Source organism: Lissotriton helveticus, chromosome 2_1, assembly GCF_964261635.1.
Source record: "Lissotriton helveticus chromosome 2_1, aLisHel1.1, whole genome shotgun sequence".
Classification (NCBI taxonomy): domain Eukaryota; kingdom Metazoa; phylum Chordata; class Amphibia; order Caudata; family Salamandridae; genus Lissotriton; species Lissotriton helveticus.
The window spans coordinates 2,007,025,730-2,007,049,427 of record NC_136059.1 but is presented as its reverse complement, the minus strand read 5'-3'; positions in this window follow the sequence as shown (position 1 = coordinate 2,007,049,427).

Genomic DNA, 23,698 nt, shown 5'->3' with positions numbered 1-23,698 from the left:
GCAGGAGCAAACAGACAAGGAGAAACAGGACAAGGAAAAACAAGAAAGGCGTTACCGGGACCAGGGTAAGAAGGCTCTGGGGCAAGGAGGATGTAGAACAGAGGATCAAGACCCATTAAACAATGGTCCAAAGGTACAGAAGGACCAGGGATAGAAGGAACAGAGAGCCCTGGACCATATCAACCAGGAGGGCTAAGAGTGCTCAATTGCACTGACAAGGACCAATGGGACAAGAATGATCACAGCCAAGAGCAGCAGACCCAGGTGGACAGATCAAACAGTACCAATACCAGAAGACCAATTAAAAAAAGGATGAGCCAGCAGGACCAAAACCACGGAGATCAGATCAAGGAGGACCAACGGGACAAAAGCAAATGGACCAGGATGGGGAAGACTATGAAAGGTGCAGAACAGGAGACCCTAAGTCCGCAGGATCAGGAGAAATATAAAGGACCAGGAAGTCCAGGGCCAGTGTGACCAGGATTAGAAGTTCCATGAGGTTCAGACTCAGGGAGACCATAAAGCTAAATGAAGCTAAACTAAGCTGATAAGGACTAAATTAACCAGGGTAATCCACAATATGGGAACTAGGAGGCTCAGGGATGAGTAAGACCAGAACCAGGAGGACCCTAACTAGGAGGACCATGATAGAAAGGACCAGAATCAGATGGAAAAGAGTAAGGTGGAACATGCAAACCAGGAGACCAAGAGATCTAACGGGACTCAAATGGGGCCAGATTACCCAGGCCCTAGGAGAGTTAGGGAAACTAAGGCCAGTAGGAGCAGGACCAGAAGACACGAAACAGAAGCACCTAACAAAGGTGTGCTAAGACTAAATGAAGCTGGTGGCCAGGAGTAGAAGGATTAGGAAAAGGAAAACCAGAGAACTAGATAAACCAGGAAAGCAGAAGCAGGTGGACGGATGGATGCCAATTAGGGCGAGAATGAAATGTTCTAGGAGCCTGTGAAACAGAGACCCAAGATCCAGAGAACAGGGTGCATGAGTACATGGTACATGGTAGCGTCAACCAGACAGACCAGGACCAGGAATTCCTGGGCCAGGGTGTTCCTAAGGCTCTCTAACAACAAAGAGGGACTCGGAGCTTGATAACGTTCCTAAGGCTAACATGAACCAGAGGTTAAGGAACATCAGAACAAGTGAAGGCTAAGATGATCTGTAGTGGGCGAGGACAAGTTATTGCAAAACCATTAGGACAAGGAACAGTAGGATCAGGGCCAGACTGAGGAGAACTACGAAGATCAGGATCAGAAGGGCAGTGGCCAGCAGGACCAGGTGATCAGGCAGTACAGGGAGTAGGAAGTCCAGAGGGATCAGTACGAAGGGCACCTAGAATACCAGAGCAGGGAGGACTAGGTGAACTATTGAGAAGGAGGACTGGAAAAAGGGCTAAGAGGACTATGAATATCATGACCGAAGGGACCAAACCTTGGATTACCAAGTAGGGCAGAACAATAATCTTTGGTTGCAGGAATAGGGTGAAGAGGGTCAGAAATAAATTTCCAAGAGATGCACACTGACTCCACCAACAATGGTGAATTCGAAAGACTTTCAGCTAAAGTCAGTGTAATGCATTGCATTTACCAAATGCAGCTAGGCATAATATGTGCTGGTATGTCAGGCAGTGTGCTCCGGTCCCTCTTTTTTTGAAGATAAGTTGTAAGAAGGCCAACCAGTGTCTGGAAGGGGAAACGGCCTTTACAACGAAGCCGTTTCCATGAAATCTTTAACCACGCATGCAGTACAACGCATGCGTGGTTACCACTAAAGCCTTTACCACGCATACCTTTACTACGAGTTTTGTAGTAAAGGCATATGTGGTAAAGGTAAAAAGTAAAACGGGGGGGGGCTTGGGGGGTCTCCCCCCCAAATATAAAAACTCACCAGAAGTCACGTCGGGATCTGCACATAATCAGCATCGTTTAAGAGAAATCGGAAAAAAAATTCAGTTTCCTCTTAACGATGTATCACGTCACCACGCAAGTAGTCGAGGTAAAGGTTATGCGTGGTAAACGAATTCCGTTGTAACGCATGCGTGGTAAAGGCATGCGTTGCAACGGAATTCGTTGTAGCGTCATACATTCGTCTGGAAGACCAAGGTGTCACAAACTCACAGGATTTGTGACCACAAAAGTGTTTATTATTAGTTTCAAATGTCCTTTACCATGTTGAAAAAGTATTTAAACTCATAACGATTCTGAATTGCAAATAAATTAAAGATAAATAAAGAGGTTTCTTTTTTAAATGCTTAGCTGCTGCTCAAATTATGCATGATATTTGCTATCTGCACAAGCCACTTTTTAACACCTTGCCTGGTCTTGGCCCCTGATTAGGGAATACTGGTAGAATGTACTCTGCTCTCTGGAGCAGATATTGGGGCATGCAGTTCCTCAAACACTGTTGATATGTATTTTGAGCTATGTGAAAGACCTCCGGCCTGTCACTTGCAGCTTAATGGCTATGCTCCTACTGATGGTGAAGCGTCATGTCGTCATACACTAGGGACGGAAAAACCGGTACCCAAAACCACATTTTGGCTACAAGATGCAACCTATTGCCAAGAACAACTTGCTAATTACTGGGAGTCAGTGCCACTAACATCCCGGCCCAAATACTTTTTGGAACCATTAATACTGCAATTACGTACACAGGAACCTACCCTTGGACAACCAAACACAATGAATTCTCCTGCAAATACACAGACTTCGAGCCTGGTCTGACGGCTCCTCTATAAACATGCTCACGCTCATTCATGATATGTCCTCTTATTCATATACAAGTGAGTGCCTATAGACCTGTCTACCTTACTGTGGCTGGATCCATCCAATGGTAATCAATAACTGCAGTTTCTTTTTCTCTGGTTTGGTTGTATAGCCTTGTATTGTTAACTTCATAATCGGTGCATTATGGGAAGCCCAATTTTACTATACTTCTTGATCTGCATTATCCCCTTTCCTCACTCCTTTCTCTTCTCTTTTCCATTTTCTTGAATTGTTTGGGAGGATCTTGCTTTTGCTTAGAACTGTACAGCATGGATGATATTACTGTCTGTTGCGATTCCAATCTGTGTTCCTTGTTGTCTCTTGATATAAATGCCAAGGAAGCCAGGTAATGAGTAAAGTTTCTTTGTTGTTTGCTCGACCACTGGTACTGTGCTATTTGCAGGGCTGCCGGCCAAATATAACACATAACCTGTGCTATATAGACAGCTGGCTGGTAAATAGTGACATGCTTCTGCTATTTGTATGATCACTAGCCAAACAGTGCAGAATCTCTACTCTACTATTAGCTAGTGGCTCAGTCAATAGTGCAGTTTCTCTGCTATTTTCAAACATGCCTGCCAAATAGTAAATAATTTCTACTATTAGGTAGGGGTGGGCGATATATTCCAGCCAAATTCCAGCACCCACAGCGTGACTGAATTTGTTCTTATTGTGGCACAAAAGAAGTACGTTGGTAAGCACAAGTGAGACTGAACATCCCCTAGCATGATTTTCAGTTGCTAGTATGGCCCCTGGCGAGATTTCTGCAGCGTGGGCGGTTGTGACCGCTCGTGATAAGAAATATGCCCCTCAAGCAGAAAATCTACTCAAGAGGCAGCAATATCAACCATGCAGTGTAGCAGAATGAGCTCCTAGCGCTAATTCACAGCACAAGCAGCACATCCTCCCTATTATTGCCCATTTGCGGAATTCTATGGAATCTCGCAGAGTTTTTTTTTGTAACTTTGCAGAATTCTGAGGTTTGAAATTACACAAGTTCTGCCCATGTCTACAATTTAGCAGAGACAATTCACCTTTTAACAAGTGGCTGGCTAAATAGCTGCAGCCATTACATTTCCCTTAGTGAAAGGAGGGCCTAGCACCACCCCAACTGAAACACTGGCTTGCAGAATGAGAGCCAGAACGGTGCTGCTGCAGCACTGTAAGAAGAATCAGTTCTCCCCTGAAACACCAGTGAGAAAAAGTGAACTTTGGGGGAGGTGGTAATAATGTATTGTCCTTACCTGAAGGGGAATAACAGCTTTAAGTGATCCTTCCTTCGTTATGCACCCTTGCCTGCAGTTTGAGCCCATAATTGAGGGGAGGGTAATTAATAAATGATATTGCCGGCATATGTGGTCAGTGATGCTTAATTGGGAGATGGGGATTTTTTAATCTCCACTTTTGACAATGGAGTGGAAGAGGGGCAATAACGGCATGCATAATCATTCTGCTACAAATTTGTAATGCTTTTTCGCTTTCACGTGTTTATTTTAAATGTTTCAATTCACCAAGTGTGGAATGTTCTAATACTATTTATTGGCCCTTTTGCATTAGACTATTACAATTTTTAAAGGCCATGTATTTCCTGTGTGTGTTTCTCTGTCTTTCATTGTTCATTTTATGTATGACACGTTAACGCTGTGGACTTTAGTGTTTGACTACAGGGCCAACCCAACTTCAGCACCCCTTGGGGCTTGTTTAATACACCTGGATGGGTAAGTCGTATCTAATTACGGGAACATATGTGCATGTCATTTTTGTTTTTATGATGCCAATCGCCCTACCACGGTACACATCTTTTATAACTGATGCATGGTTTGCAGTGACCACCTATTTTATAGCTTTACAATAGCATTTTTCCCTTTGAACTTTTGTAGGTCTCACAGTTCACAAAAGACCAGACACTCACCAGTTTCTTACAAACGGACTTGATATAAAATGTATGTAAGCAGTCCTGCCTTTATCATGCTTCATATGTGTGTATTGTGTTGTGACTACTTACCATTATGTTTGTCTTTGTCCACAGGTTCGGTGTTGCTGGTGCTTTCGTACCAGTAACTGGACAGGCAAGTAGCCTTCCCTGTCGCAGGCAAATACATGTGCATGACATTTTTGTTCATGAAGTCATAAAATTGTAACAGGGCAGTGACATTTCTATTTGTCCTGATAAACGCCGGGGACCAATTTTTGCATTAAGAATCGGGCAGAAACATGCTGTCAAGCTAAGGGTCATCAGAGCATTGTACTCTTTGATTGCGACCTCCCCATAACTATCATTAGTATAATTGTTGTTATAGTGTTCATCCACCCCAATAATAAAGGGATACCTGGGCGTGGATTTTTAAAATTAACTCCCAGTCACTATATAAAAAAGAGTATACATACAAGGAGCTTCCTCGAATACGGTCAGGTCCATCCTGGCTTTGAGCAGCCAGGATGAACCCGATGATGAAGCATGCCACTACTAGAGTGAGTGAGGCTTGAATATAAAAAGAAAAGCTTTTTCCCTCCCCTGAATCTCAAGACACCCAAGAATGTTATTTCAGCTCTGTGGGTTTCCTTTGCATTGGCAGACAGATAATTTTTTGGTGTGAAGTTGACGTCCCGGGAGAACGCATCCAAATCTTCGTTAACTGTTTAGAAGGTTTACCCTCCCTTCTGGGTGGTTTCTCTCCCCTGAAAGAAAACTCACCTTTTTGTGTTAGTCAAATTGGTTTATACCCAATTGGCAAATGTAATGTACTTGTAAGTCCCATGTAGGGTGATATATAGAGTGATATACCATGTACCCAGGGCCTATACAAAAAATGCTACCAGTGGAGTGGGCCTGCAGCACTTATTCCGTCACCCACTTAAGTAGCCCTCCAAACATATCCCAGGCCTGCCATTGCAGACTTAATGGTAAAGTCAGATTTTTCACTACTATTTAGAAAATCCACTATTATAAGGTTGCAATTTTCCTGCCCTTAGCCGTTTTCTGCCTGTAGCCTGTCCTGGATCACATGATTGGGTGTACTTGACAATTAGACTTTGTGAATTCCTCCCCCAACAGTCACACAATAGAGGGATTTGGTGTGCCTTAATGGGCCATATGCTGGCAGAACGGGGGTGGAGCTGAGCACAGCCCTATTACACCTGAATCGCCTGAACTCTGCCTTCACACAAAGGGCCTAACAACCCTGTCTTGTCACTGCAGTTAGCTTGGAATCAGGGCAGGGGAGTCAGGCAATTTCATGCACTTTAAAGAACATTTCCAAAAGCTTCTCCCACCTTCCAGAGAAAGGGCCCCAGGGAATAAAAATAGGACCTTCACACCCACTCTTTAGTTCACTACCGGAACTGCGGAAGGACTCTCAAAGGACTGCCTGCTGCTATGACCTGCTGTGCACTCTGCCAGACTGCTGCTGTACCTGAAAGGACTGTTTTGCTGTTGTAGCCAGCTTTGAACCCCCAGAGGCCAGCCCTGCTGTTGAGCCCTGCTTCTTCACCTGCATCCAGGACAACCAGATGTGACTCCAAGGGCTAGTTTGCTGGCCTCCTGTTCAGAGCCACAGGGACATAAGTGACTACCACCATGTTGAACCCACACCTGGACCCAGTCTGAGTGAGTCTTGAGCCCCCAAGAGGTGTCTAAACAAAGTTGTTGTGTTGTTCCTAAGGAAGAAAAGAAAATGACAGTCTCTGATGCAGATGATTTATGGCAAGGTAACCAGGCGGTAGCCTTGGGAATCCATTTTGTTGGATTTAATGCCCTCACACACCCTTTCAGGTGTCATGCTTCATCATTTGGGCCTGCTCCTCGTTGGGTCGGCGGTGCAATACCCAACGGGCAACACCTCATAGAGGGGCTCTTTGGCGGAGATCTTTTTCCAACAGCCGTATAGATGAAGTGCGGGTGTGGGGCCAGAACAATGGGGTAGACGTGATGTTTGTGAGTTAAAATAAAGCTAGTGGTACCGGGAATACTTTATTCAGAAGGGCCACTGCTTTAGTTAAAAGCAATTGTTCTAGAGGAGAGTAAAGGAAAATGATGTTTCCAACTGTCATCTAGAATTTGTTGTGTAGTCCGGTCAACATGTTTCTCGCTACTCTGCAATTTGTCTAGCGATTCTTCAGGACCCGGCTGACTAATAGCAGGTATCTACTGTTGTAAAAACTGTCTACGCTAATACCCTGGAGTGTGGTGCTTCTATTCTATTGTGGCTACCACATTAGTGGGTAAAGGGGAACTAAATATTATATTACCCTTCTTCTAGTTGTGATTGTCAATACCTGTTGAAGGAAGAGGGAGAACGAATCACAAACAGATTGATAACAGGTGCATCAGTGACTGTAATACTTGTGCGTTTTGCATGCCGGTGAAAGTCAGGCGTGTCACAACACCATTGCACAAGTGTAACAAACCCTCTAACGTGTGAAGATTTGGTGAGTGTATCATGTGAGTATTTATACAATTTTTAGAATTCAAATCTGAACACCAATTCGGTATTCATAGCTCGCCAGTCATTCAAAAAAACTCACCTAAAGTTAAAAACAATCAAACAACGACAGTGTCCAGCGGGTAAAGCTCCAGGGAGTTCTTCCACCACAAGGCTAAGTAGAGGAAAAATCTTAGTGCCTTATGTTTTGTATACATATATACAATGTCTGGGTAGTGTTTATAATCATCTGTAGACGTATTGTCTTTTGTACATTTATTACACATGCATACATATATATAATGCCTTGGTAGTGTTTATAATCTACTGTAGAAGTATTGTCTTTCTTACATTTATTACACATGTATACATAAATACTGGTGTTCCAGGACTTGACTATAGCTCTAAGGCTATCTGGAGATATCAGGTTAAGATAGGAGAGTATGGAGGCGGAATCGTCAGAGGAAAAGCTAGGTCCCACTCAAGGGGCCCCTGGTAAGTATGTCTACTTCTTGTGCCTTGAACGTTGACTGATATTGCATACCCTCGTTACCTTTGGTAATATCTTGTTTATCAGTGCTGAACCCTTGGCTGTTTTGTGCCCTGTGCTCGTTAATAGTATTGTAAGCCGGAATATATCGCCGTGAAGAAATGTCCGCCTTCAGTCATGGACTTTCAAAAATAACTAGAACCCACTCAAGACACCCCAAGTATGTGTGCCTGTTTCTCGTGCCTTAAACGCTGGCTAATGTTGAATAACAACGTTACCATCGATAATACCTCGTTAGTCTGCCGTAAACCCATTACTGTTGTGTGCCCTATACTCGTGCTGGGTATGTTCGGCAGGAAACTATCGCCGTGAACAATAACCCGCATTCAGTCAGTTTATTGTGATTGGAAGTATTTTGGTTCGTTACAGCTGTGTGCGGTATTCTAGTTCACGGTGTTTACGTGATAAATAGTGGCCGCGGTTAGGCATGAGAGCCAATTTCCATAGGTTTGCAAGTGCAATGAGGTGGTTCAGGGACATCAAAGCTATTTCGGTACTAGGCGCTGGAAACAACTCTGAGTGTATTTTATTTTATTTTATTTTAAACGGGAGGGCCATCTAGTTACGGTGGTGCAGGGACGCTAGATTTATTTCAAAGCTACGCACTGAGAACGACTCTTAGTCGAAGGCTACAATAGTTTATTAACCTAAATGCACGCCACTTACTTGGTAATGCCTGGGCTTCGCTGACTGCACCTACCCTTTGCCGCTGGAACCGGGTGGAGGTAGTGGGAGGGGTGAGTTCCGGTTAAAAGGCGTGAGCCCTGGCAATGATTGGATAAATTCGATGGGGGCCATATTGTAGTGGCTAAAGCTTTCCATATTCTAATACATTTATCACACCACTTAAATGTTTAATAGATGTTTTGTGTGTGAAAGACATAAATCAAATATATTAATAGGACTTGGATCGGGTATAAAAGTCGGTAAATGGACCCGTTTTTTTTTTGTGTCCTCAACTCACATTGACATTTATGATTGCCGGTTTCTTGCACTAGAGGTTTCTTAACAATTTACTAGAAAGGAGTTACACTTAGTGGTTGGAACTTTGAGTGTCTTGTGCCGTATTGTAATCTCATAATGGACAGAATTGTAGGTCCTGGGAGGCAACATTTCGGCCATCTTGAACTAGTGAATTCCTTTAGGATAATCACCCTTAAGGTATTTAGTATTGCGTATATGGGGCACTAGCGTATGTCTCTTCAAAAGGTGGAAGAAATTGTGATAATTGAATGAGCCTATGTATAAATAATGGCATAATAAGACAACATAATTGATGTTTGTGTGGGTCTTAGAAAGCAACGTTACGGCCGTTTTGGGTAAATGGAATAATTAGATCAGTTGTTATTTACGGCACTGTATACTTAGAGTTATAGGTTCCTCTCGGGGGCATCTTGAGGAGTATTAACTTTTGTAATACATTGTGCAGTTTACGTATGCAGATTAAGGCGGAAGGAATTCATTGATTTCCCTAAAGACTGGCCCAAGGTATATCTTCGTTTAGACCATTCCTGTCAGAAGATATTCTATGGATCCAACACTGTTCTTTATAGAATAACCCTTCCTTGGATACCTGTTGACTTGCTTCTAGAACAAGCCAGTGGAGGGAGTCTGGGTTGTGATTCATTTCCAGGAAATGTTTACACATATTGGTGTTGCTTTTCTTACACCTGAAGTTGCTACGGTGTTCAAAGATTCTAGTCTTGATATTGCGTGTTGTCATGCCTATGTTATACAGGCTACACGGACATATGATAAGGTATATGCAGTTGGTGCTATTGCAATTTGTATGTCCTCTCATTTCCCACTTAAAAGTTTCAGAAAGGACAATACTTTTGTATTTCTTAGTGAAAGGGCACGCTGCACAGCCACCGCATGGGTAATGTCCAGTAACCGGTGGCAAATTCCATAGTGTTACTTGGCGATTAGGTTCATTAGTGTTTTTCGGTCTGGTATGGATCAACATGTCTTTGATATTTTTTGACCTTTTAAAGGCAAACCTTGGTTGGTTTATATTCAGGGTACCAGTGTTAAGTATAGGCCAGTGATGTTTTACGATTTTTCTTATCTGATTAGACACCTGTAGTGTAGTTCCTATCATCCCAATAGGCTCTGCGCATTGGAATAATATTCTTCAATAGTATAGACGTAGGACAGAGGTTAACTAGGTCTTCTTCTGACGTTTAATGTTTGTGCCAGCTAGCTCAGAGTTCACTAGAAACTTTCTCGAATAGACAAGGAGGAGTTTAACTTCCCTGGATAGACAAGAAGGGATCTAGTTTCTGACAACCATAGAACATGACAACTTTGCTCTCCCCTTGTGGTAAATAAATAAATAATACCCTATTTTTGGATGTATAAATGAATAACAGATAGCTCAATAAATAAGAGTCAAGATTCGAGGTAGTAGGAGTTTCTGCAGATTTATTACAGCATAAGGACAGGATCAGGACAACCTGCATAGGGTGACCCAGCAGGGGAAAAGAGGCCCAGCAGCTGCTGGGGCTTGGTCTGGGATGAGCGCGCTAACATTTAATAACATAACATTGATTTATATACATAGCGCAAACACATAGCATTACATTGCAGTAGGCGTAGCAGTGGGTGGAGCAGAAGACGTGACGTGTAGCAGTCGCGAGAGATAACAGAAAAAAGAGGTGTAACTGGGAGTATACATAGACATGTGATGTAAAACGTAACAGAATATGTCATGGATGGGCGGACACATAGGAGGGGGCTACCTAAGGAGCCGGGACCTCTAACCTAATGGTGCGCGAAAATTGGCAATGACGTGTTACTAGGAGAAGCTGGGGGCTATGAACTCTGTGCTAGGAGCAGAGACTAGAGTCTGGAAGGTCGGAGCGACATGTACCTAAACCCTATCTGGTATCTAATGTTTAGGGAACATGTTGATATAAACTAGAAGTTATGAGGGGAGAGGCTAACTTGACTCTAAGACTGGACCATGCATTATTCTACATGTAGTGCGTGAAGAACATTAAATGACTATTAAATACAGTTATTACTCTAACGTGGAGACGAGAAGGCTAGACAATGATGGAAACTATTGATGCAGTTCAGTAGCTTAGGAATGCAGAAGAGGAGGACTGAACTGATAGCTGGAACTATAACATACTGTTGGCAGACTCAGAGGCAGAGCCGGGGTGCACCGGGCACTGCAAGGCAGGAAGTAAGTGAAGGGTCGAGGATACAGGTGGGGGCTGTATCGCTCCTTAGCGAGGCTTTCGGGAGACAGGAGTTGAATCTGTGGTCCGGGCCCTTTTGAGGCCTGGAAACGGGGACTTTATAATGGAATAACGTGCACACTGAGAAACGTGGCAACATTACCTACATAGGCCTGATATTCGTAGTATTCACGAGGACTGGAAATTTAACATATTAGAGGTGGACACAACTGTAATTGCGTCTTTAATCAGAAATGGGGAATAACATATGCATATTGGTCATGCATACATAACATATGATGGATGGGGCGTAGGGACACAGAACATGGCAAAATTTACTTTTCCACATTCCCTCCTTGTCACTACGTTTCCATCAGGAAACATCAATATTCATGATACCATCTATCATTTCATACAGTACCATTTGCTCGTCTCGAATTGTCTTGGAACGGGATTTAGAACGGGGCTTGGGATTGGGAATACAAGAGGTAGCACACATGCTGCAAATCGCAGGGCCACATTGTATACAGAGGCAGCAACTAAATATGATCGCTACTGCAATACCTAGAAAGGACAGGACTTTCCATCCCCATGCGGAAATTATATTCCAGAACCAACCGGACCATGTCCAGGTGCCTGGATCTTGATGTAACAGATGGGCAATTTTATGGAGTCTGGTTATAGCTGAATAAACAGACGGCGCGTTATTTGGAATGAAAATGCAACAACTGGATCCGAGAATTCTACAGGCCCCGCCCCTATCGGCCAGTATGACGTCAAGGACGAGACGATTCTGTAAAACGACAATTCTCATAAAGGATTGCTCTTCAGTTAAGTTACCTAGAGCAGAGGCAGTCTCATCTACTACTGCTTCAAGGGTTCTTGTTAACCTACGGATTAGCTTACTATTTACAACTGTACCTAAATAAGGGAAAACACCTTTATCTATATCAATGAATTGCTCTGCAGCGGTTTCAGTATAATCGACAATCGGGAGATTTCTCTTGTGTCTAGTGTGTACTAAGAAAGAATTCCTATGATAATCAGGTGGGGCTAGAAAAACAGGTGGCAGTAGGAAGGCAATGTAACAGGTTCCCTCCCAATCGAGGGGCAGACGGACATATGCAGTTTGACCGCAAATAAAATAAGAATGACGTGAAGCTATAAAAATAGATTTCCCACTGTCACTATACTGGATAACAGTAGTACATTCACTATGACCTATATGTACAGAACCATAACTACGGACACATAATTCGCCTTTGACTGGTAATACTAAAATAGCGGGTGAGTCTGGAGTAGTATCAGACTGAACATTCAGGACCATGAAATTCGACGAATAATTTCCTAAATTATATACTTCATTTTCTAGATCTAAACCTGTTCTGTGGGGGAAACCTTGCTTGTCTGGGAAACATGTACTGTTAAGAAAAGACATATCTGTTGAGGATGACGTTAGCGTGGACCATGCTCCACACGAACCATTGTGTGAGAATGGATAAGGAAAGAGTGGCAGAACTCCCTTCGGTGTCTGAAAAGGGGGGAGTCGACCACACACCCAACAATTAGTGGCATTGCTGGTCTGGTGTGAGTAATGTAACATACGGATGAATGTGTTATTACGCATGGCGAGGCGGTATGAATATTCGTGAGGAGGCAGATCACTAAACGTGTGCTCTACTGTAGCATGAGCAGACATATTTACATGAGGAACTGAAAAACACAGATAGAAAGCATAGCTGGTGCAGGAAATCATTATGCTGATGAATAATATGAAACTCAGAAAAACGATGCATTGAAGTGAACTTCGACTGACTCTCTCACTATGGGGGTCTATTTTATACATGTCAGAAACAATCTAACCGTTTCACCTAGGGGAGGACTTATACAATCAAACTGGCTGACTTATTAGACCTGAGCTTTAACTTATACTCCTGTTGCGGAGTTTTCTCTAACAAGGGAGGGGTTGTAATAAAGTCTGGTGCGGGACAGTCCTTTAAAACAATGTTCTGGCAATCCTTCGAATCCTGGGAAATGTTCTTGGCAATGTCTTTGAAGTCTGGCTTTGGTCCTTTGAAAAGTTTTACATGAGAAAGGTGGACCCACCCCTTCCTGCCTTCCAACTTGACGGCAGTTCGGGTGGTCAAGAGGACCTGACGTGGCTCCTTCCAACGTGGTTCCAGCGGACTTGATCTGTCAAAGTTGCGGACGAGGACCATCGATCCTGGAACGATCTCGTGCGGTGCCACCTCGGTATTATCTGGAAATGCGGCGGCAACCTGTGAACGACATGAGTTGAGGGCAGACATCAAGGAAGCTAGGTAATCTGTCAGCATATTACATGAAACATCGGTAATACTTCGGGGTCTAGGAGTACCCCACATGTTAGGGGGGCGGCCGAAAACGACCTCATACGGGGACAGACCTGATCTGGAATGTGCGACCATACGCATGTAAAACAGAGCGACTGGCAAAGCTACTAACCAGTCCACACCTTTGTCTTTACAGACTTTTGCTATACGGATTTTCAGAGTCTGATTATGCCTCTCGACTAGTCCAGCTGCTTCTGGATGGCGTACACAATGGAACTTCCACTGGTACCCTAACAACAGGGAAACGTGCTTCATTAACTCTGAGGAGAATGGCTGACCGTTATCAGAATATACGACTCTAGGGAGTCCATATCTAGGGAAGAATTCACGAACCAACTGTTTGGCAGTGGTCGCGGCTGTGTAATCTGAGACTGGATATGCTTCTGTCCATCTGGACAAGGCGCATACAACTACAAGGACATACTTGAAACCTCGACATCGCTCCATTTGAATATAATCCATCTGGAGGACCTCAAAAGGGTGGTCAGGGGGCTGGAAACCACCTTGTTCCACCGGGACACTTTTACCTGGATTAAACTGACAACATATCATACAGGTACGGACTTTCTGCTTGGCTGCAGCTCGTAAATGCTTATTGAACCAAATGTTCTGGATACTGTCTAACATAGCCTTTTCTCCTAAATGTGCTGGACTATGTGCGGTATTGATAATGACTTGAACCATAGAATCGGGGAGAAACCATGTGGCTCTACCCTTCGTTAACCATCCTTGATCTGTCTGGACCCCTCCTTGTACAGACCATTTCTTGATCTCATCGGGAGTAGCATGTAACTGGATATCTATGACATCTTGAGTAGGGTCCTTAACTGTCATGCATGTAATCGGATCTGGAATATGTGTCTGTGTCTGATTAACTGGAATGTCTGGAGTCTGTGCTGTAAGCTTGGCTGTGCGGTCTGCTAAATCATTACCTTGGGAAATAATGTCAGTAACTTTCGTATGTGCTTTGCACTTCATGATAGCAATAGATGTCGGTAAATGTATGGCATCTAACAGGGCTTGAATAAGGAGACCATGCTGAATCTTGGTTCCATGAGAAGTCATGAAACCTCTCTCCTGCCAGAGCACTCCGAAGTCGTGTACAACTCCGAATGCGTAACGTGAATCTGTGTAAACATTAACTTTCAGGTTCTTGGCGTGTACACAGGCTTGTGTCAGAGCAACTAGCTCTGCTGCTTGAGCGGACAGGGTATCAATACGGTGTGTTTCAATAACTTCAATGTCAGTAGTCACTGCATACGCGGCGACTAGTTCTCCTGTACTAGTTCTCATACATGAACCGTCCACATAAAGTGTCAGGTCAGGATCTGATAACGGAATATCTGTCAGGTCTTGTCTTGGCTTAGTCGTAATATTAACTAATTCCACACAATCATGTGGGTCTGGATTTGAACTAACTGATGGTAACAGTGTAGCAGGATTCAGGACGTTGCAGCGTCTAATTTCTATGTGTGGCTGGAACAGTGTCAATTCATAACCTGTTAAACGTGCAATTGTCAAGTGCTGAGTTTGTGTTCGGTTTAAAAGAACTTCTACTGAATGTGGAACTTGTACTGTCAGGGAATGTCCTAAAACTATGGAATCACTTTGTCTGATAGCTAGTGCTGTGGCTGCGACTGACTTGAGGCACGCAGGCAACGCCTGGGCGACTGGATCTAACGTGCTCGAAAAATAAGCACAGGGCTTGTATTGACCTGCTTGATCTTGTGTGAGAACAGATAATGCTGTACCTTCGCGTTCTGTAACGAAAAGTATAAAAGGCTTACTGTAGTTCGGTGTAGCTAGAACTGGAGCTTGACATAGGGCTTTCTTTAACTCGTTGAAACTAAGTGTATGTTCAGATGTCCAAGGGAGGACAGTCGATACGGCTGCCTCCTGTGTCGTTAACTGTATCAGTGGCTTGGCTAGAAATGCATACTGGGGAATCCATTGTCTACAATAAGAAGTAAGGCCGATAAAAGCACGTACCTCCTTCTGGGTTCTGGGCTGGGGAAGACTCGCTATTAACTGGATACGGTCGGGTGTCAACTGCCTACCCCTCTTGGACAGCAAGTGTCCTAAGTATACCACTTGCTGGACACAGAATTGAAGCTTCGAAGGTGACACCTTGTGCCCCATCTCGGCTAGAAAATACAGAACTGTAAGTGATGCTCGCTCGCAGTCACGTTCAGAACGGGCTGTGATCAGTAGATCATCGACATACTGGAGCAGGGCAGTGTCAGTTGGCATGTGAATGTTGTCTAGTTGTCTCTTGAGTGCTTGACTGTAAATACTAGGGCTTTCTGTGAAACCTTGAGGAGCGCGTGTAAACATATAGCTCCTTCCATTTAAACAAAATCCGAAAAGAAACTGGCTGTCTGGATGAATGGGAACACTAAAAAATGCATTTTTAAGGTCAATAACAGTGAAAAACATGGCTTCGGAATCAATGGCTGTTAACAGGGAAGAAATATCTGGGACAACTGGATACTGAGGAATAATACATTTATTAAGCTCTCGTAAATCAATCACTAATCGATATACTGGGGGTGCATTTGGATCAGTACGTTTCATGACTGGAATGATTGGAGAATTGCATACATTGGAGTCAGTTTCTACAACTACTCCCTGAGCCATGAGCTCGTCAATAATTTTGGATAAGGCTGCTACAGCCTCAGATGGCAATCTGTACTGTCTGATTCGTGGTAACACTACACCTGGTTTGAGAGTCACACGATAGGGTGTGATTTGCATGTAACCTACATCAGTTGGACCTTGCGCCCATAAATGCTGCGGAACATTAGACAATCTTGAATCAAAATCTCGTAATACATAGTGACCCTTAAAGTCACGTAGGAACAGACGTATTCCCTCTGGGGAACAGCAAATAACTGCACCTAACTCTTTCAATGTCTTAATGCCTAACAGATTTTCTGGACATGACTTAGTAAGTAACAGATCAGTAGTACGGGACAATGGACCTACTTCTAGAGTAACTGGCTTTGAAATCTCATTAACTATGGGTTTTCCTGAAAATCCAAGGGAAACATTTCTTGAGCCTGAGAGCGGAGCCCCTGGAACTTCGGCGTGACTAATTGTAGTCCTACTTGCCCCTGTATCGATCAAAAATTTTCTGTCTTTCCCTAATACTTGGCCGTGAACATAGGGACCTTCTTGGTCTACAGGTATCTCGATGAGAGGCAAGCCTACCTCCCTCTCTAGGCTGTTTCATGAATATGACTGATACTCTGGATACTCGGACTGTGCATACTGGTACATCTGCGATGTAACATGCTGTGTTGCAGCAATAGGCTGCGGTACTGTAACTGTCTGTTGTGCATTCTGTGACTGAGGAGTCTGTGAAACTTGTTCTTGTCTTGGCGGACGTGGTCTTTCTTTAGTCTTACCAGTAGCTATATTGTGTTTCAGGACTGCACACTCGTTTATAAAATGACCTGGCTGTTTACAATAATTGCAGTTCCCTTTAACGGGAGCCGCAGGATGACTAGCTTGATTCGGACCCCTCTTCTGACTATCTTGAGGAATAGATTGTGCAACTAGCACTTTCATTTTCGTGTCTTTCATACGTTTTCTTTCGTGTTCTTGCTCTTCTCTGATTCTATTCTGGTGATACTGGAGCATCTGGAGCATCTGGGACGGAGTATTTGCTTGCCAGGTGCTTTCGACTTTCAAAACTCGATTTTTAATTTGTGGACTTGAATTCTCGACTAATTTAGTAACAAAAAGGTGAGGGTATGACTCACTACTTGTCTTGAGACCACTGTTAATACTAAAACATTTCTCAAATCTAGAATAAAAATCACTAATGTCTTCATCTTGTTTCTGTTTACAGGCTGAGATTGCATCCCAGTCTTCTTTTCTTGTTGTCAATAATCTGGGTAAAACTTGAATCAATAATTCTGGTAATTCTTTACATTTATCTCCAAGACCGGTACCTGGTACTCGTGCCTTATCTTCAGCTTCTAGAGCTGCCCAATCGATCTTTTTCTCTCCCACCTCCCATTCTTTTTCCTTTAACTTTTCATACACCCCTGCGGGTAGCAGGACCTTTAACATTTTAATGATGTCTGGATAAGTGTATTCTCCCATACGGAGTATGTCTTTTAATTCTCTATGGAACCCTGCTGGATCTTTGTCATGACAGGGAATTAACTTTTTCATTTCGAGGAGTTCCATCTTTGTGATTGGAGTGTATACAAACACTCGTTGCATTTCGCCACCCGCCCCTTGGACTGGGTGGACTTCTCGTAGCGGATTCTGTCTGTCTTTGTAGAATGGTTTACTTTCTGGGGGTGAGACATGAACAAAATGCGGGTTCAGGAACGTTCTATACTTGTGGCGCTGTTCTAGAATGACACTAATTAAATCGGTACCTAGACCTCTCCATCTGTACTGGAGTAACTCGTTCAGAATATCGTGTAACGGGCCTGGATCAGAATGTTGACCCTCATACAGAGTAATGAGGTGCTGGATCATATACATACCCACCAGTCGTTGCTCGGCTGGGGGCAGTTTCAGAAACATTTGTGCCACTATTTCGTCTGGAAAAGTGGTAGAATCAGTAATCCATCGGACTGCTGATCGGGCTAGTTCTTGTTCATGCATAGTGCTTAACTCGTTATAACCGACTCGTGATTTCAGAAAGTGATCGGTAGCTTGAAATACTTGTTCTAGGGAACAAGGCTCCCGTTCTGGTGCTGGATGATGAAAAATAGACTTAGGTTCTGGACGTAAATGGCGATCTGGAAATCTGGATTTTCCTACATATGCTATTCTGGCCGGATTCTCGTCTTCCTCTTCAGGATCAGAGATACTTTCTTTCTCGCTTACTTGTGCTGCTTTACGCTGTTCGTGTAACCTTACTATTTCTTTACGAATTTTCTTGTACATACTTTCCATGGCACTAATGGTCTTGTGCTTACCCTCGGCTATATTATCACTCCACCTTGTCAGGATTCTCATTTCGGCGGGATCTTTAGACGGGTAATCTTGTTCTCTTATTAGACAATTGATCAGGAACTTTAATATCATCAGCTGAATCTCGGCTTTCCTTTGAGACATAATCTCGCCAATACTTTCTGGATCATCCCCTGTACGGATGAAACGATATATTCTGTCTAGATCTTCTTTCATATTTGGTAAGGTGACTAGATACTCGGTCACCCTTCTTACGCGTACGGAATATAAAACCATATTATATTCGCCTGGAACTGGATCATAAACACATTCGGCAAGGGCTTGTCTGATTTCTGTAACAGACTTATTACTTTTAGGAGTACGCTGTGATGCTTGAGCATGTAATTCGAGTGCTGATAAACGCTTGTGTGGCGGCGGGGTTTGAGGAGGACCTCCTCCTGCGGCCCCTAGACTAGAATCGTCGACTGACATTCTTCGTGCTTGCAGGGTCGGTAATTGTAACGTGGGCTGAACTTGTATGGCAGGCTGACCCGGGGGTACCGCAACAGGTACTCCGGTGTCAGGAGGAACGGGAAGTGCCTGATTTACAGGGACTGGCGGAGCGCGAACAGGATTTGCATATTCTGGAACTGTGTCGTCCAAATAGGACGAAATAAAAATATCAGCTGCGGTCGGTTTGTGACGTAGCTTGGTCGAAACTAACGGTGGCGGGAAATTACTGGGTGCCTCTGGGGTCGCTTTTGGCAAGCCTTCGGCAAGGAGAGGATACATACCCTTAATAAGGGCATGCCTCTGTCTATCTGACTGTTCGACTTTGACTTGTTCACCTATCTCGATTAATTCTCTTTCTTGGGCTCGTTCTTGGGATTCTCTACTTAACTCTGACTTTCTGACTTCCTTTTCCGTTCTTTTATGAGCTTCCTTACGCCATAACTCGATGGCATCTTTCTGTGACTGTCTGGCTTTCTTTTTCCATAATGCTTCTTCTACTCGCATGATACATTCGGCATCCCATGTACCCGATACGGGCCATCTATACTTTTCTTCTAACTGTTTGGTATATTCTACCCATAAATCTAGATACAATATGGCGCTTATGCCATGTTTCTGATACATAAAGTGACCTGGACTGTCCCTAGGCGGAACAGGAACTGCTGCTTCCAGCAGACCCTTTCTAGTTTTTAACTGACGTAACTTGGAAAAGAGCGGCATTCTAAACTTGAATCGGAACACAATACAATACACGAAAAACAATAACAATTGGGAAAACAATTCAGGCATACCACGACATTGGAAATACATTAAACAACATTATAAATAACAGTTCGAACAGAATACTACCTGAAAAAACTGAAAACAGAAACAGAACAGAATTCTCGAGAACGGAACAGACTAGAGTTACTGGATGCACTGCTGTCACAGTACGGAACATACCGGTCCCATAAAGGAACACATCAAGACCCGTATCCACCTAGGTGAACACTTCGTTTGTGGGCTTGGGTACCACCAACCCACGGACCAGGAGTCAATTCAGACTGACCCTGTCTAGACACTACCCCAGCAATGGTACTCACCGGGCAGCACGGAACGGAAGGCCTCAGACGGGACTGGACTACGACGACGAACTTCGGACTTCGGACTTCGGGTGGACCTCCGGATACCTCGGACCTTGGACTCTCGGCTTGGGCTCTGGTCGGGACTCGCCGCGTTCCTCCACCGTCTCGTTCGGATGCTGGACCGCCTCCTCCGTCTCCTCCGTGGGCCTGAGGGATACTTGAAGCAGAAATATCTGCACTTGGCCAATATGGTTCCGTCACGACTGCAGAGGGTCAGGGGGTCGGCGTGGCTTCACCGACGCGTGGGGAAAGGGCAAGTCCCTGTTCGGGCGCCATTATGTGGTAAATAAATAAATAATACCCTATTTTTGGATGTATAAATGAATAACAGATAGCTCAATAAATAAGAGTCAAGATTCGAGGTAGTAGGAGTTTCTGCAGATTTATTACAGCATAAGGACAGGATCAGGACAACCTGCATAGGGTGACCCAGCAGGGGAAAAGAGGCCCAGCAGCTGCTGGGGCTTGGTCTGGGATGAGCGCGCTAACATTTAATAACATAACATTGATTTATATACATAGCGCAAACACATAGCATTACATTGCAGTAGGCGTAGCAGTGGGTGGAGCAGAAGACGTGACGTGTAGCAGTCGCGAGAGATAACAGAAAAAAGAGGTGTAACTGGGAGTATACATAGACATGTGATGTAAAACGTAACAGAATATGTCATGGATGGGCGGACACATAGGAGGGGGCTACCTAAGGAGCCGGGACCTCTAACCTAATGGTGCGCGAAAATTGGCAATGACGTGTTACTAGGAGAAGCTGGGGGCTATGAACTCTGTGCTAGGAGCAGAGACTAGAGTCTGGAAGGTCGGAGCGACATGTACCTAAACCCTATCTGGTATCTAATGTTTAGGGAACATGTTGATATAAACTAGAAGTTATGAGGGGAGAGGCTAACTTGACTCTAAGACTGGACCATGCATTATTCTACATGTAGTGCGTGAAGAACATTAAATGACTATTAAATACAGTTATTACTCTAACGTGGAGACGAGAAGGCTAGACAATGATGGAAACTATTGATGCAGTTCAGTAGCTTAGGAATGCAGAAGAGGAGGACTGAACTGATAGCTGGAACTATAACATACTGTTGGCAGACTCAGAGGCAGAGCCGGGGTGCACCGGGCACTGCAAGGCAGGAAGTAAGTGAAGGGTTGAGGATACAGGTGGGGGCTGTATCGCTCCTTAGCGAGGCTTTCGGGAGACAGGAGTTGAATCTGTGGTCCGGGCCCTTTTGAGGCCTGGAAACGGGGACTTTATAATGGAATAACGTGCACACTGAGAAACGTGGCAACATTACCTACATAGGCCTGATATTCGTAGTATTCACGAGGACTGGAAATTTAACATATTAGAGGTGGACACAACTGTAATTGCGTCTTTAATCAGAAATGGGGAATAACATATGCATATTGGTCATGCATACATAACATATGATGGATGGGGCGTAGGGACACAGAACATGGCAAAATTTACTTTTCCACACCCTAATCAAGAGTGTATCTCTAGAGACGTGTGAAAACAAAAGACAACTTATTTTACTCAGTCAGTACGTGCATTCTTAGTTTCACCAGATTGTAGAGAAAAGGAAGAGACGGGCGTGTTCAATAAAAAGATGTTATTTATTGATCAGTCTCTTTTCTCATACAAGAGAAATGAATCGCTATTATTGTAATACTTAGAGTTAAGTAAAGTGCATACAGTAATAACAGAATTATAAAATAATACTGTAAAAGCATTGATATGGTTTCTTAGCCATATGATACTTAAAATGGATAAAATAGATACATACATATATACATTGACTAATCGTACTCAACTGGTGCTTCTAACTACGCCTACCCCAATGTACCTGACCTAAGCCTAATACGTGGCGGGAGTAGATAAGTAGCAGTTTAAGTTAAGTTTGCTTTGCCAAGAGTCTGCTTCAAGAATTCTCTACAAAGGATGATTCAGTTCAGTACCTGGGAGTTTAGAAGGCTGGAGGGCTGGTATCTCTATCTCAGGTCTTGATATTCCAGCTGCCTGCGAGGGCGGCTTGGAAGCGCCGGAGCTGGATTTCTCGGCAGGAGAAAAGGCAGCGTCTCTCTCTCAGCGCGTCAGAAAGGAGGGGCAGCGTCTGTGGGCTTCGCTGTCAGCTGGGCTCCTCGGCAAGTCTCGCTGCTCCAATCTTGTCACCATCTCGTGTGTTTGCTTAAGGCAATGTCGGTATTATTTATACCTGAAAGGTGCCGGGATTGACGTAAGGATGGACATAAATACGTCAATAAGGATGTCATACGAACTGATCGTTCGCACATTCTTTACTGAAGTTCTCGGCTAAATCAAAACAATGGCTGTGGGGATTTCCCAGGTCGCGGTAGGTTTGATTTGTTTTGAGAACACCGTATGCCTATTAGGGGGCTGGAGGAATAGTGCTTGCCTAATGAGATGGCATGCGCTATGACCTAATCAGATAACGGGCTTCTGTGCCGTTGTGTGGCTAATCAGAGAACGGGTTTCTGTGCAGTTGAATGGCTGCTAGTTAATTATTAACCAGACAAGGGTCAGAAATAGGGGGATCGATACAGTACCCATAGTAAATACACCACACCCACTCCACGTAATCTATGTCCATATTTACAAGTCTAGGCATAGTAAACATACTAGTAGTGCATGTGTATACCGAACCACCCCAAAATACAATCAAATGCATTTTGAAATTGCAAAATGGGAAATACACGAAAAGATGAGTACAGTCACTATATGCACTTCAAGCAGCATAATAAAGCTAAATCTAAACGCATATTTTGAAATCAGCATGAATGAAATGCGGAAATTACACATGAAATGGCTCTTAATACAGAAGAAAAAGTCGAGACCATCTCATCACAAAAATCATAATACTCGTGAACATGCTAGAGGGTAGCTAATGTCTCTAGAGTAGCTAAATATAGAAATTTTGTTCTCTAAGAATAGTTTTACTTTAAGCAGAAGATAAGTGTCCCAAAAAATCGTAAATATTTTGGAATGGAAGGGGAAAAAATGTCTCGCTCTCTGTAAAAACTGGTGAGAAAATTTCTTTTGCTGTATTTTCAAAGTTGAAGGCCAAATTCAGGGTGTAGGGAATGCCGTGTGCTAGTTTGTTCAAAGTCATTCTTTCTGCTCTGGTGAAAACATCATATTGTTGAGACTTTCGAAAAAACTGTCAACTGCTTCTTGCGAGAGTTCCACTAACTCGGAAAAATTTTGTAACATGCATTCATGAGCATGATTGCCTTCATTGATGTTTCGATCAGCATAGCTGACAGAAGGTTGTACCTGATCGATGCTGCTTTCATCTTGTACTTCACAACTCTTCAATCGTAGTGGTGAAGTCTCCACGAATGCCGTCATCAGGATTGGTAGCCGCTGGGGACAGCACAATGCATGAGCCGTTACCGGACCCAACAAAGTCTCTGCGTCCATTGGCACATCCGATTGTAGTGTCAGACAGGTGTCCAACACGCATTCTTCGCCGCATAGCAAGCACCTTAATACAGGCATAACACAACTTTGCCACATCGGTCTGAATGAAAGAAACCAAGTCATGTTTAAATCTCGTAGCCTTGCTAGTCCAAGGACTTTAGTTATGCGGTCCCGGTAGCCAATAGCTTGGATTGTTTCTTCCATTATCGCTGGTGTCTTGTCTGTGACGTGGTTTGCCATAGCGAAGTAACAGGATCAAAAATAGGATGCCTGCCACTAGTCACAAAAGGAGAGGAAGTCCGCCAAAGATGGAATGGACAAAATCAGGAAAAATACCCAGATGGTGCTATTTGTTTGCTCACTTCCTGCCGCGAGGACTGC